The sequence below is a fragment of the Felis catus genome, chromosome F2 (genome assembly GCF_018350175.1).
Source record: "Felis catus isolate Fca126 chromosome F2, F.catus_Fca126_mat1.0, whole genome shotgun sequence".
In the NCBI taxonomy this organism is placed as follows: domain Eukaryota; kingdom Metazoa; phylum Chordata; class Mammalia; order Carnivora; family Felidae; genus Felis; species Felis catus.
Genome location: NC_058385.1, coordinates 26,396,956 through 26,414,002, shown reverse-complemented (window position 1 = coordinate 26,414,002; position 17,047 = coordinate 26,396,956). Strand labels below are relative to the sequence as shown.

The following is a 17,047-nucleotide window of genomic DNA, read 5'->3' as shown; positions in this document are numbered from 1 at the left end:
GCTGTACTTTGTGGAGCATTCTCCCATATCACAATTTATAGGTCTACATCCCATTAGATGGCTACACATGGCTATTATATGACTGCATAATACATTTTTCTGAACAGTACCCTATTTGGGGATATATATTGTCTTTCAACGAACATTGGTTTTCACATACTTGTGGAATTGAGGGTTGTTTGTTAGAAATTTACTTCAAAAATGACTTACCCTTTTTGAATTTTTTTTAAGTTTTATTTATTTTGAGAGACACAGAGACAGCATGAGTGGGGAAGGGGCAGAGAGAGAGGGGGGGAGAGAGAATCCCAAGCAGGATACATGCTGCCTGTGCAGAGCCCGATAGGGCTCAAACTCACGAAACCACGAGATCATGACCAGAGCCAAAATTAAGAGTGGTAAGCTTAATGGATTGGGTCACCCAGGCACCCCCAAAATGACTTATCTTTAAACTAGGCCATGTTGTTAATTATATCATCATTTTAAGATATTGGCACTAACATTAATATATGGACCATTGATACAATTCCATTCTTAATTAGTTTTTAATTAGAGAGTATATTACTATATCTAATTGCTATCTAAACTGACAGTTCCAGAGTCTATTACCTTCACATATAATTTTAATTTTCACCAATCCATTATGAGATTATACTAGGATATGAGATTTATACTAGGATATCCATTATGAGATTTATACTAGGATAACTGGCTGACTTTATATTAGTAGCAAACATAATTTTAGAACAAATGACTAAAATACTTTGACTTAGATATTTGGTAATGTTACTTACCCTTTAATCCAAATGTGGGGTTGAAATTTATAAAACTTTAAAATATATTTAATGTCTCATTATTTCCTTTGTTTTGCTTAACAATAAAAATATTAACATTGATAATACATATAACATATATATAATAATAACAATTAATAATAATAATAAAACTTCCTTGAATAGCAGGAAACACTTCCACAGATTTAAACAATTTTATGCAGTTAGATATGTGGTCATCAAACACTTATCTTTTACCTAATAGTATATTTCCATTTGCTGAAAGTTAGAGTTTCTCTACAAAAGAATTTTTGAGAAGAGATTTGATTGCTAATATGAGTTATTTCAAAATGTTACAGACATAAATGGAAATATAAAATAATACAAATACCACTAAGAAGGGGAAGGTGGAGGTCATGATCAATGAGATGCTGACCAGAGGTAGCATAGAGGTGATTTATCTATGGCTGTGATGACATTTTATGAAGGGAGGGACAATTTTTAGATATAATAAGGAATTCAAGTAAATAAAAAGTATCTAAGCCCAGAGAAACAGAATAAGGAATGATTAAACCTCACATCAGTTTACTACCATTGGTTAAGAAATCATATCAACTATGGCTCACTTGCTCCCTGAATTGGTGCTGCCCCGTGCCATACATAACTGGCCAGATTTGCCCCCTTAGAAAAGTAAATGTGTGTGAAGCTTCCAGATTATGCTGCTCTTGTCTTCTCATTTCACTAATAGGTGACTTGAGCCTGAAAATTCCAGCACACAGTTGGCTGGCTGCAAAACTGGGACTGGGGTGCAGGTTTTCCTTACTTCCATGTGACAATAATTTCTACCACCTACACATTCATAATTCATACAACAAACCTTCTAATCTAGCATTTGAACTTGACTTTGGTTTTTGACACCTGGTCAAAACCAGGTTTTATATCCCCTAAGACTGACCTTGGCTCTTTTTATATACTCTTTAAGTATTGTTCATCTTGTATTATGGAACTAAAATGCCTTCACATGTCATTTCATCCAACCCCACATCTGTGCTGATAGGGGAACTAAACCAGGTTAAATTAAGTGACTTTTGAAGTTAAACCAAACTTAGGGAGAAAGCAAGACTGGAAGGTCACTTCAGTAGCAGAATCAGGCTCTTGCTATAATCCCATAATGCTGAAATGTTCTTCTCTGGTTGTCATCTGGAAGGAGGTTTGAATTCTCCTTTTGCCTGGTACTGGCTGACATTTCTCAATCCCAGTGCAGCAACTGTAAAGTCCAGCCAAATTGTGTTTAAACAATGATTCACACTGCACCTATGACAACAATTTGCATGTACATTATATCTCTCTAGTGTATATAAAATGGACTTATTTGTATACATATATCTATATCACATATAAAGAATACAGGTATGTTGTCTCGTTATAAACAAAAACTCACTGGATAATCATTCACTGATTCCATGAAGACTTTTCCTTAAAACATGTCTAAGTTTTGCTTTCCTCACAACTGCAATTCAATGGGAAAACAAAACAAAACAAAACAAAACAAAAATCTTGCTTTTTCAGCAGTTTCAACAAAGTTCTGGGCTTGAGCCTCAGACTCTGATTGGCTTAGTTTAATTATGAGCATTTGTCTTTTTCTAAATAAATCATCACAGTCTGAAGAATCAGAGGCTCTAAATGGCCAAGCCTGGTTTACCAACCAACTCATGGGAACAAATAGAGTCAATTTCACCACATAGAATAAGAAAAAAGGAGGACAGTGCTTGAAGGAAAATTGGAAGAGTATTATCAGAATTAGGCAGAACATCAAATATGCACTACTCAATAGACATGCTGTTATATTACCCATATAGTAATTTATTTTTTAAAAAACCCTAAGTAAAAGAGTACAGATATATCCACCTGTATACAAGCTAGCTCTAATCTTAAATCCACATACTATTAATTAGGAGGTACTCTAAACAGGATGTGATACACCAGAGATTGTTACTTAGGTTTTTAACAATTATTATGAAAATTTTCACCATAAGATTTTAATTAGCTTAAGAGATATTAGAAATAGCTCTCACTGATGAAATCTTTGTACCAGATAGATGACCAGTGATAAAAGTGGTTATCAATTCTCTTGCATGCATATAAATAAGGTGTAAGAATCCTCCAAATGTCACAGCCTATCAATTTTACTATAACTCAAGAACCATAACTACAGTGTCCCATGCTCCTGTATTTCATAGAATGAGCAATGGTCTAAACCATTAAAATATTGTTGCTTTTGATGCAGCGAGACTTTCACGTACAATACTTGGAAGGATGGGACTCTAAGTGAGTAAGGAGCCACTGAGACTTATTTAGGCATCAACAAAAGTTTCTTATGATAGTATGCATTAATTTATCAAAATAACAACTTTGTTTTCGATCATTAGTATAAATGTTCAGGCCATAATTGTATATAACTCAGCTGAAACTTAGGAGTTCATAACAAAATACACGAATTAAGGCAAATATTTACACTACCGAGAGCAATATTAGGATGTATGATCATAATTTTATGCTATAAATACTGAGAAGCAATAATACATTTTTTATCAAAATATCCATTTGAATTTCAAATGATGTTGATTTTCTAACACAAATTCTAATTTTTTTAGTTACATATTTTTTTTGTGATGAGGACTTTTATGATTTGTGCTCCGCAATTTTAAAATATGCAATTCAGTATTATTGACTATGCTCACCATGCTGCAGTAAGTACATCCCCATGACTGATTTATTTTATAACTGAAAGTTTGTACCTTTAGACACCTTTTGTCCATTTTGTCCACACCCACCATACTCCCTCTGGCAACCATCTATCTGTTCTCTTACATCTATAAGCTTGTTTTTTTTTTCTATAAGATTCTACATATGAGATCATATAGTACTTGTTTTTCTCTGAAGTATTTACTTAGCATAATGCCCTCCAAGTCCATCAATGTTGTTGCCAATGGAAATATTTTCTTCTTTTATTTTTATAGCTGAAGAGTACTCCTGTGTGTGTGTGTGTGTGTGTGTGTGTGTGTGTGTGTGCACATTATGTGTGTGTAGTATAATGCTGCAGTGACTATATCTTTTCAAATTAGTATTTTCATTTTCTCTAGATAAATACTTAGGAGTGGAATCGCTAGATCATATGGCAGTTCTATTTTTGATTTTTTCAAGAACCTACATACTGTTTTTCCATAGTGGCTGTACTAATTTATTTTCCCACAGGGTCCTCTTTTCCCCACATCTTGGCCAACACTTGTTATTACTCATCTTTTTGATACCAGTCATTCTGACAGATGTGATATTCTCACTGTGGATTTGACTTGCATTTCCTTGATGATTAGTGAGGTTGAACATCTTTTGATGTGCTTATTGGCCAACTTTGGAAAAAATATCTATTCAGATTCTCTGCCAAGTTTTTAATGATTTGTTTGCTTGTTTGCTATTGAGTTGTATTTCTTCTTTTTGTATCTTGGATATTCATTCCTTATCAGATATATGATTTTCAAATGTTTTCTCCCATTCATTTGGTTGCTTTTAATTGGTGTAAGATCTCAACTGGTGTTTTATGTTTATAACCACCAGTCCATAGCAATTGAAAAGTCATATGGCCTTAGGGCATCTGGGTGGCTCAGTTGGTTAAGAGTCCAACTCAATTTCCTCTAAGGTCACGATCTCACCTTTTGTGAATTCAAGCCCCACATCAGGCTCTGTGATGACAGCGTGGGGCTTGCTTAGGATTCTCTCTCTCTTGGTCTTTCCCCGCCCCCTCCCCATTCTCTCTCTCTCTCTCTCTCTCAAACTAAATAAACATTTAAAAAAAAGTTATATGGCCTTAACCCCTTTGAAACATGCGTACGTGAACCTGTTGGAAATGGTGGTCTTTATCTTGCTTCATCTGAATAAGTGAAACTAGCTCTACTAATTTGAAAAGCTATGTGTTGCTATTATGAATTAGTTAACAGTATCAAATATATCAATTATAAATATAAAACATGTTTTATCTTATTTATTTTATTAAGAACTTCGAAATGAGTATACTGTTATGCTTCAGCACAGAAAGTGGTAAAAACTAAAGTATACTGTTATGCTTCAGCACAGAAAGTGGTAAAAACTAAAGCATTTTATTTATTTTTCTGTTATATGAGAATTAGGGCTTTCATTTTTAACGTCTTTCAAAAAAAGGAAACAAATAAAATAACATTGGTTACCATGCATTTGTCATACATACATGCTTTTTATTGACCAGTAAATAGAGGTCTATATCTCATATTTATATTTAAACTCTCATATGTGAAACACAATGTTAATATGCATTAATTAAATAGCTTATTCATTCATTTAATGCTTCTACAAATAATACTTGGAAGAAAAGGGTTTCAGGCAGGCTTGAGACTATTCTTTCATGTTATGTTAATAGTATATTTTTATGAGATATAATTAACATATAACATATTAGTTTCAGGTGTATAACAAAATGATTAAATAAATGTATATATTGCAAAATTATCACCATAGTGAGTCTAGTTAACATCCAGAACCACTCATAGTTACAAATATTTTCTTTCTTGTGATTGATAAATTTTAAGATCTAACTTTCATATCTATCAATTTTTACTCTGAATGTAAATGTAGCTCCAATCAAAAGACATAGGGTGTCGGATGGATAAAAAAAATAAATAAAACCCACATTCTGCCTACAAAAGACTCATTTTAGAACTAAAAATACCTGCAGATTGAAAGTGAGGGAATGGAGAACCACTTACCATGCAAATGGACATCAAAAGAAAGCCATAATAGCAATACTTATATTAGACAAACTAGATTTCAAAACAAAGACTATAGCAAGAGATGAAGAAGGGGTCTATCCAACAAGATTAACAGTTGTAAATATTTATGCCCCCAACATGAAAATCCCAAATATATAAAACAATTAATAACAAACATAAGGGAACTCATTGATAATAATACAATGATAGTAGGGGACATTAATACCCCACTTATATGAATGGACAGATTGTCTAAGCAGAAAATCAACACAGAAACAATGACTTTGAATGGCACACTGGATCAGATGGACTTAACAGATATATTCAGAACATTTCTTCCTAAAACATCAGAATAAACATTCTTTTTGAGTGCTCATGGGACATTCTCCAGAATAGATCACATACTAGGTCACAATCAGGCCTCAACAAGTACAAAAAGATTGAGATCATACCATGCATATTTTCTGACCACAATGCTATGAAACTTGAAATAAACTACAAGAAAAAATTTGGAAAGACCACAGATACATAGAGATTAAGAACATCTTATTAAAGAATGAATGTATTGACCAGAAAATTAAAGAATAAATTTAAAAATACATGGAAACAAATGAAAATGAAAACATGACAGTTCAAAACCTTTGGGATGCAGCAAAAGTGGTCATAAGAGGGAAGTATATTGCACTACAGTCTTATCTCAAGAAGCAAGAAAAATCGTAAATACATAACCTAACTTTACACTTAAAGGAGCTAGAAAAAGAATAACAAATAAAGCCTGAAATCAGCAGAAAAAGGGAAATAATAAAGACTAGAACTGACTCAGTCAGTTAAGCACAGAACCCAATGCGGGGCTTGAACTCACAAGCTATAAGATCATGACCTGGGCGGAAGTCAGCCACTTAACTGACTGAGCCACCCAGGTGCCCCTGCCTGACCATTTATTGAAGTGCAAATCTAGTCTTGTTCATCAGCACCAATGAGCTCCTCCTTAAAACAACTTATTTTAAAACCTAATTTTCCTTTTTGTCCCCATAAAAACCCTGAGTCCATTTCCTGCAATCAGGACACTAACTTGGGTTTCTACCTAAATCTGTGTGCCCCAAATTTCAAATAAACACTTTGCCTCTTGAACTGGCTTCATGTTTTTAGCTTGATGGATAAACAAAATATTCTTTTTTTTTTTTTAATTTTCTTTTCAACGTTTATTTATTTTTGCGACAGAGAGAGACAGAGCATGAACGGGGGAGGGGCAGAGAGAGAGGGAGACACAGAATCGGAAACAGGCTCCAGGCTCTGAGCCATCAGCCCAGAGCCCGACGCGGGGCTCGAACTCCCGGACCGCGAGATCGTGACCTGGCTGAAGTCAGACGCTTAACCGACTGCGCCACCCAGGCGCCCCAAAAAATATTCTATATCCATACAATAGAATATTACTCAGCTATAAAAAAAAGAATGATGCTACAGTCTGGATGGACCTTGGAAAAATTATGTTAGGTGAAAGAAACCAGTCACAAAGACTATGTATTATATGATTCCAACTATGTGAAATATCCAGAATAGTTAAATCCATAAAGACAGAAACTAGATTAGTGATTTCTGGAAGCTGAAGATCAAGGAGAAATAGGTAATGATGGCTAATGGGTACAAGGTTTCTTTTGGGGATAATAAAAATATTACCTATCTAAAACCTACTATATTGTAATTTAAAGGATGAATTCATGGTATGTGAATTAATCTCAATAAAAAATAAAGTTTATAGTCTTTAACTCTTTTTTTTTGTATTTTCTTAGTAATCACTTCACTATTCCATTACAGCATGCCCAGAACTATCTACTATGTTCTAGCAACATGCTAGGTGTAAGAGTCATAAAGATACAGTACTGAAGTCAAGAAGCTAACTTTGTAGAGAAGAAAATGGAAACATAACAAAAACCTATAACATCATGAAGCAGAATAGAAGACAGTATACAACACTACTGTTAATGGAGCTGGACTTTCTGGATTCAAAAACCAGTTTAGCCACTTTCTGAAAGTGATCTTATGCGAAGTAACCTTTATAAACTTCTATTTTCCCCCAGGGAAATTGAACAGCAGCACCTATCTCATTTTATGATTTGAGTATTAAATGAAAGTTTGAATGGAAACATCTGGTATAATGCCTGGTTTAAAGTCTAAACACTAAATAAATGGTAGCCATTATCATTATGCTAGACATGTGTTCAAATTGTTATGGGAGCTTAAAGAAGGAAATACATAACTCTTTCAAAAGTCCAGGCAGTCTTTCAAGTGTGAGGCTGAATTTGAAGGATTAGTAATATTTAATAAGGAAAATAATTGAAAAGTGACATTCATAACACAGGGAAACAACAGATCGTATGAACAAGCAGCTCTTGGCCATAGTTCCCATTCACTGGTTCTTAGAGAAATGCCATTCTGCGATGAACTTTCTGTGGCAGAAATGCCATTCTGTGATTTAACTTTCCCCAACAAAATTAGAAAATTAAAAAAAGAGAGAGATTGAATTGAATTTAAAAACTTTCTTTCATGTACTTTATAAAATGGACCTTTATTTTGATATTAATCATATTCCAATTTTAGTAGGTTTTTATATAGTCACTGTTTTATTGAATAAGAGAAATAGCACATGGAAGCATTGCTTTTAATCCTGACAGATAAATCACCACTTTTCTTTTGATAATCATAATTTATTTACTACTTTGTTTCACATTTTACTGCTTAATGCAACATGAGAGTCTGGTAATTACTGTTCAGAGTGGGATTAAATGAGTTCAGAAAGGTAGGCAGGAGTTAAACTGTGAAGATTTCTTACCCTGTTACCCTGTTAAAATTAGATTTCATTTTGGATGTGATGGGATGAGAACATGGGAGAATGTTAACAGGTTTGTGACATAAACAAATAAAAATAGCCATTAATAAACATTTTATATCAATAATTTAAAAAAAACGTTCCTCAATAATTTAAAACTTCAAATTACACAGCTTGGGGATAGGATATACAACATACCAAATTTAATTAATAGAGTGTATATGTTTGCATGTTTTCATGTGTACTCCTTAAAAAACAAACAAAAACAAAACAAAACCACACTTAAACTAAAATATTGGCTAGTGTTTCTGGTAGATTGAATTTAGATGCCATGGAAAAAGAATGGAATATAACCTCTACAACATGAGATAAGCTGTTACATTTTTATATGACACACTTTATTTTTCCAAAACAATATTATGAAATTATATAAAATGTCTTAAAATAATATTTAAAATAAGCCAAATTATTTATTACAGTTTTTCCTTGAATTGAATAATTCTATATATTTGCACATTAAAAGCTTCAAGTCATGCAAAAGATATATCCCTGTTTTAATTGATCATCCAGTGGCTGTTTTTGCATAATTCACCAATTTCACATTCAAAGTAATTACACACATGTCCTTAGTGCTTTTAGAAAAAATAAAAAAATAAGATAAAATTATGATTATTATGCATAACCTTCATATTATTTTTCTCTGAGCTCAGTGGAAGATAACACTGAATTTAAAATAGGCTATTACATAGGTTTCAATAGTAAGAGTTTTGCCAATGCTAGTCCTCATTCATAGTTACATATCTGAGAAAATTTTTGTATAATCTCTCTATGTAAGCTTTGAAACAATTTGTAGGTGTTAGTAACACCACAAAACATCAATCATTCACATCCATTTATTTCAGTACATAATGAGTTAATTTGGATATCCCTGTGTTAAGTCCATACTATAACCCATTAGGTGAAATCACTTTTAGAGATGATATTAGTTTTATAATGCATAGAACTATAAGGATATTCATAATGTCATTATGATATTATAATAATGAAGTGATCAAAGAATGAAAAATCTCTTTTAAGAGGTTTGATTTTTCTACATGAAATTATGGAAGAGGTGGTTAATTATATCTAGCTCAACTTGGCTCCAAAATGGTCAAGTTTGAAATATTCTTATAAAAGATTCTGTGTCTAATTTTCACCTATTTTATTTTTCAGTTTTAAAATTTTTGTGGTGACAATATGCCTTTGAAGTATGAACATATATTATTATTGTTGAGAAATGAGAGGTAAGGTTTCAGAAAAGAGATAGTGTCAGAATTAAGTTAGAGAAATAAACTACTAGTGACGTTCTTGAATAAGAGAATTACTATAGGGTTTTGACTTATGCACTTGTGAAGGCTGGTATCACAGTCTTGGTCTACTGTTTCATCTCCACTCAACCTGAATGCACAAGACAGGCAGTAAGGTTTGAAAGACGGACAAGGAGGGAAGAACAATGATGACTGAAACCTGTGTCATCATGGGAGACCCTATTGGCCTTTTCTCATTTCCAAGCCTCCAATCTCACTGCCATGGATAACTTGTAGACAGAGCTGTCACTATACCAAAGAACCAAACCTGCTCCTGGCTCAGACCTGAGACATTGACAATGGAGCTCCAGCAGGAGCTGGAGGCCTGGGCTGGGCTTCTGTCCATGCCAATAATCTGAGTAAGCAAAAGCACAGAAACTTTGATGAGCTACAGAAGAACTAGAACTTATCAATCTTCCTAGAGTGAACACAGCTACTGCTTTATTTTCCAAGTCTCACACAGATATCTCATGTGGCCAAATACAAGCAAAAACCATAAAAGGAAAAGTTTCTGGGAAATGTAGTTCAGCCTATCGAAGTTAATACAGTCTAAAGCCATCAGAGTCAGCTAGGCACCCAAATACCCTTCTTTTGACCTTACTTAACTTCCAAATAGAGATGATAGTAATGTCATGCTTCTGCCTAATATTATATACCTATCCTGCATACAATGAAAAGCATGTTAACTTTCTCCTCCTACAGGTACAATGTCATCTTGTCCGTTTTTTAATTAATGTCCCATTCTTCTGGCTGAGTCATAGTCCCTCTGTTTGATATCCTGTAACTAAAATATTGAACTATTAAATCAGCTAGTGCTTACAAATGTGATGTTAGATAGGAGAGTAGTAGATGAAAAGAGAAAAACAATCAGTTACTAAATTTCTAAATATATTTATAAAAGTTAGAAAGAAATACACGTAACTTTTACAGTTTTCATTTTTGCAAGCAGCAACATGATTGTAGCTGATACATAACTAACTTCTTTCTCTATACATTCTTTCTCCTTTGCCCTCAGCTAGTCAAAGTTCCTTGAATACCAGGGTGATGCAAACTTTTAATGCTGTCAGAAGTGAGTTGTTGAATTAGTTCAGTCCTACTTGGATTGTATTGTTATAGCTCTCCATTGACTTGATCCAGAAGATACGGAAGTACTAAGAGACATCCTAGAAAATCTTCTGAATTCCGAATAAAATCCTCTTTTTATTCACATTGTGTAGTAGTAACCCAAGTCTGTCCTAGAACTGAAGATTAGTCACCCCAATTGGCACAAACTCATTACTTTGCTTGATAACTTATTGGCAGACAGAGCCCCAAAGAGCCAAACGGCAGACTCCACTTTTGGTTTAAAGTAACCCTTTGTGTGTCCCTTGGAGGAAGCATTCTGTCTTTGGAAACAGACCTCTAGATCAGCAAAGCATACACTTGTGGGGTTAGGAAACAAAATTTTGTTAGAGGATCAATAGGGGTAAATACAAAGAAAAGCTGTTCACATTAACACCACTTAATTACTAAACCCATGAATACTAGCTTAGGACAAAGCCAGTACATACACTGTATACTATCAACTGGAGGATATTGCTCAACTCAATATAAGGCACTGGAAGATTTGATTTCTTTATCTAAATTATGAGAGATGTAGTATTATTCTTGCTTTGATTAAAGAGTGGTATGGGGCGCCTGAGTGGCACAGTCGGTTAAGCATCCGGCTTCAGCCAGGTCATGATCTCGCGGTCCGTGAGTTCGAGCCCCGCGTCAGGCTCTGGGCTGATGGCTCAGAGCCTGGAGCCTGTTTCCGAATCTGTGTCTCCCTCTCTCTCTGCCCCTCCCCCGTTCATACTCTGTCTCTCTCTGTCCCAAAAATAAATAAAAAACGTTGAAAAATAAATAAATAAAAAAAAGAGTGGTGTAGTTTGAAATGTACCTTTTTTCCACATTTGCTTGCCAAGTGGTGCTGTTGTGTTTCAGTTTTGATTTTTAAATTTTTATCCTGTCACTATTTCATTGAGGTATGAATATTTATTTCCTAAGTAATGCTGACTATTGAGCAATGAAGGCAATAAACCAGAATGGAAGCAGCGTGGGTTGTGGAAAGATATAACCTGGGTTTACACCTTGGCCTTGTCATGTACTAGGAATAATCTCCAGGGAGTAAATGTCTATGACTCTTAGTCTTCTCACTTTTAAATGGGTGTAATAATAACACATCACACTGTTTAGTGAGAATTCGATAAAATGTATATAAAACAGAATAATTATGTGCCTACATAATAAACATTAGTATTCTAATTGCATTTTAAATGGTAAAATGCATATTCTCCTATAAATGAAGCAGGGTAAAATATTATAAGGTAAGGAAAGACTCATAAATCAAATAATTGTATTCAAAATGTATTCTAGAAATTGCATTTGCTGCTTGTGCTATGTAACAAATACTGAAACAACGTAAAAAATATTTATTTTTCCCTATCTCTGTTAATCATCAGAAGAATGCAATTGCATTTAAATAGGTATTTAAATAAGTATTTTAAAAGATTAAACTGTTAAATATATGTACATTATATGCATATTATGTATTCATTGTATACATTTTATATGAATTTATTTGATTTCTCTACAATATTTATATTTGTAAATCTGCCAGAAATTTGGATATCCCATTCAGTATTTGGTAGTTTATTTTCCATCAGCTTAGTCTGTGTAGTTTGCACTGTGTAAGTCAAATCCCTAAGCAACTTTCAGCTAAAGTCAATGAACGTATAGAAGATCAAATGGTGTATTAAAGAAATATATTCTCTATCCTATCTTTGATTAAAATGGCTGCCTAAGTGTACTCAAAGCATGATTTTTTTTCGGTATGGTGGAGTCTATATCCCAGCACTTGGTCAAGATTAAAAATGAGTGTTCTCAGTCTCTCACTATTTTTTCTTTTAATTTTAAATTTTCTTAAATCACTCATAAAAACATAGCCAAAGATATCTTTCATTTTGTATGCATGTTCTCTAATCTTATTTATATTCTAATATCTAGTTAAAACACACCATTATGAGTTCCAAAAATAAATTTCCCTTTGTACTAAGTGTTCAAATTATGCCCCTCCTTATTCTAAGTGATCATATTACGAGAAGGCACCTGTTTGTTCTATTCTAAGTTAATATTTATTAAGGATAAGGCCTGAAATCATCAACCCTTTCAATAGTTCTTTAGAAATGTAAAGTAAAAAATAATAATTGTATAGAAACATTCTGAGCTTTTAGTTGTAAATTGATGCAAGATAAAAGAAGTTATGATGGCAATTATGTAAATGAATATAGAAAATTAGCTTGCCACTGCACTTGTTTCAGGAATAATTTTAAAGGCAGAAGGCAAACAAAAGAATTAGGATCTAGTTCAAAAACACAACAGTGTCATTGACATAAATGGCTTCCACTCATTTGATGATCACAAAGACAACAACACTAACCTTTATTTTTTTAAACTGTTACTGATTTATGTGTTTGTCTTCTGTACTGTATGCTTATTGAGTTAAAATTTCAGCTTCTCAAGAATTGCTGTGTTGAAACACAAAACATTTGAAAAGGTTAAACCTTTCATATGTAATGAGAAAGTAACCCACCTACTTAAGAATAACTAAATAAATGGTTAAAAAAACACAAAGATTTCTGCCAATGAAACAAAAACTAATAATAAATAGGGTCTGTTTTTCCTATTAAATCTTACTCTGTGCTGTATTTTTTTTCCAATGTATGCTGTATTTTCCAATGTATTGCTGTCCATTTTGAAGAAATCAATTCTAATTTATATAATATCAGGCATTTAGATCTCAAGAATTCTGAAAATAAACTACACATGACACGCACAAGAAATGTAAGTGCTGTACAGTTGAGTGTGATGTGCAAGAGAGTGTGTGGGTGCAAATACGAAATCTTTTCGGACAATAAATCTATGAAGAGTAAGTGAGGCTCTTCCTCCAACCTTCTATCAATAGCTTCACCATCAACAATAAATGTTTGCTTTAAATCTACAGATTTGGGATTCTATTAGGAATAAAAAACAATCTTGTCCCTTCAAGAGCCTTACAATCTAGAATAAATGAAGAAAAATTAACACGGCTGGGTAGTTAAGATAAATACTTCAGATATTGGGGTGCCTGGGTGGCTCAGTCTTTTAAGCGTCTGACTGCGGCTCAGGTCATGATCTCATGGCTTGTGGGTTTGAGCCCTGCATCGGGCTCTGTGCTGACAGCTCAGAGCCTGGAGCCTGCTTCAGATTCTGTGTCTCCCTCTCTCTCTGTCCCTCCCTCGCCCATGCTCTGTCTCTGTCTCTGTCTCTGTCTCTCTCTTTCTCTCTCAAAAATAAATAAACATTAAAAAAATACTCCAGATATTAAGAGATGAGAGTGATTATCAATGGAAGACCTCAGGGATGAAACTACCAGAGAAGGTGGCTTGTGAAAGATAATGCTAATATCTGCTCGATAAAAGTTATGTGCAAGGCACTCTCTAAGTACTTTATAAATAGGTTCTCATTTAATCTCCAACAGTATATGGAATATGTAGTATTGTTTTCCTAATTGAACTGATAGAGAAAATGGGGCATAAATCAAATTGCTCAAAGCTACACCACTATTAAAGCACCACAACCTGGATTTTTCCCACTCTGAAATTTAATATGAATAAAGGGTAGTAAGAGCAAGACTCAGAATGTAGGAAGGAAAAAAAAAGACAATTGTTAAGAAGTATAAATGCACATATACAAAGCCCTAACATAGGAAATATTATGGAACACATATCTAATATCACATTCTAATTATAAATGAATAAAGATGATTTTGTTTACCCCCTAGTTTCTGTATAATAAAGAATAAAGTTTTGTCACTAGTGTTTAGAAACAGATTCTCTGGCAACAATATTAATTTGTATTTCTAATTACTTATAATTATTGATAAGATCCTGAGCCACTACATATTCTGCTGGGCACTATGACAAATATTTTATATCCCTCAAGTCCTGAAAACAGGTTTGTGGACACAGTACCATACCCAACAAGAAAATCAGAAAAATATACAAAATCATACAATTTTTTCAGTCTTGATTTTTTTAGTTTTACCTATTGTTGCAGAGCTACTATTGAATAACATCTATTTTAACTTGATTTTTAATATTTTGGGAAGAGTCTATTTGAATAGTTTCAAATAAAAATATAGTTTACTTATTTTTAAGATTTAGATTCTCTTGGGGAAGAGAGAATCTTTTTAAGCTAACAAGTTTCTGTCTTTGCATATAAATCAGAAAATTCTTTACATGAATTTAAAATTCCCTGCGAACCAATATTTAGAATTGATAAATAGTTATAGCGTAACATTTTAATGTAACATAACATAATAAGCATGATACTCATTTTAATTTTGAAATATATAACATTTTATCAGAATCTTTTTATAAATAGCTGATCAGAATCCTAAGAAGAAAAAAAAAAGAAACAAAGAAAGAAAGAATTTAAGGATTAATAGAAAGAAAAAAAAAGTACTGGGATATGTGATTATCTTAAGTGGAAACAAATAGAATGTGTGAAAAAATATATATAAAACACTATGAATTAGATGAAATAAATGAAATTTACTTAGAACTTATAAATCTGACAAGAAAGGAAACAAAAATTTATATAAGAGTGCAAGGCTTTGCTCTTGGTATACTAGTAACTAGCTCTCTGGAAAAAATAAAAATAAAAAAATAAAAACTATCTGGTTTGAAGGATTTGCCAATTTCCATGGACCAAATATTCCTACCATGGTCAATTTCAAGTTATCAATATATCACTGAACAAGGAAGTAGAAAGAAGTGCTAAACAATCCAATCTCTTGATACAGTGCCAACCATCTTCAGCATACCTCTGCTTTGGCTTATCTGTCATCTACCATGAGAAGTTCCTTGCAAACACAAATTCAATTTCCTATCTTTTGTATGTATGATGTATATGTAACATACTAGACAATGATCATAACAGAGAAGCAGAAAAGCCGGAGTTGCCAAGGCATTGTTTACTTAACTAGTATTGTAGCATCCACATTTCAGTTCCATCCAGAACCATATTCAGCTCTGTTCCTACATTACTGCTCTTCCCAAGAACAGTGAAACAAAATCCTTTTCCTTGCTGCATGAGTACAATACAAAGGGTCGGATGATATGGAGCAAAGTACACAGCCTGTGGAGTAAACTTGCCTTATCTATCTATCTATCTATCTATCTATCTATCTATCATCTATCTATCTTCCCTAGGATATTAAAAGCTGAGAAGACAATGTTTGGCAGCAATAATTTGAGTGAGGAATGCCTCTTTAGCTGTAGAAATTATTAAATCTGCTACTTAAAATCTGTTTTTGGAACAAGTACATGAGTAGAAAGTTAATAATTAAGGTTTCTGAAACTTAACAGAAACCCATGGGGGAGGGGAAGGAAAAAAAAAAAGAGGTTAGAGTGGGAGAGAGCCAAAGCATAAGAGACTGTTAAAAACTGAGAACAAACTGAGGGTTGATGGGGGGTGGGAGGGAGGAGAGGGTGGGTGATGGGTATTGAGGAGGGCACCTTTTGGGATGAGCACTGGGTGTTGTATGGAAACCCATTTGACAATAAATTTCATATATTAAAAAAAAAAATGAAGGTTTCTGATATAAGAAAGTAACATTCCAACATAGCACATATGATTCAGGAACAGTGTAAGATACACAGCAGAGTGTTAGAACTGGATGAAACCAGCAGAAAAGGAACGCAAACCATAGAGCATAGTCTTTGAGTTATACCCTAAGGAGAAAATAATATAAAAACTTTACTGAATGTCACTTATTGTCTGTTTTATATAAATTATGGTTGTTAACTATACCACAAAGTCTACACCACTCTTATTTTCATAATTTCCTCACTCACACTCATGATGTGCCTCTTTTAGGAAATACTATAGTAAGTATACTATAGTATTTAACATACAATATATATTTATATATATATTTTAATATACTATAGTATATTAAAATCTGGGAAAATTATGTCCAGTCTAACTTCTTCAATCAACATTCTTGAATCAGAGTGGACAAAATCAGATTCCGCAGCATTCCTTTACAGACTTTGGTTGAAACAGGGCCTATCTTTCCTTGGATGAACTAAATGTATCTATGCCTACATGTGAGTCATTAGCTTTCAAAATTCAGTGTTAGTTAATTTTGGCCAGGAAAATGCTTTATTTGGGAACAGCAAGCTCTAATAATAAGGTGGGTAAACAGGGATGAGAACTAGTTTTCCCCAGAAGATATAG

At 33.4% G+C, this 17,047-nt stretch overlaps 1 long non-coding RNA gene across 2 annotated transcripts in view; it reads right to left on the bottom strand.

Moving 5' to 3' along the window:
* Positions 1-17,047, bottom strand: part of LOC102900087 — a 204,893-nt gene that overhangs the window by 41,617 nt on the left and 146,229 nt on the right. Inside the window, exon 5 of one of the 2 annotated variants that reach the window (XR_006592338.1) lies at positions 329-2,084. The exons of the other annotated variant lie outside the window; for it this stretch is intronic. This is a non-coding gene — a long non-coding RNA (uncharacterized LOC102900087). Of the gene's footprint in view, positions 1-328; positions 2,085-17,047 lie in introns of those variants that run through there. 2 annotated transcript variants of the gene reach the window in all.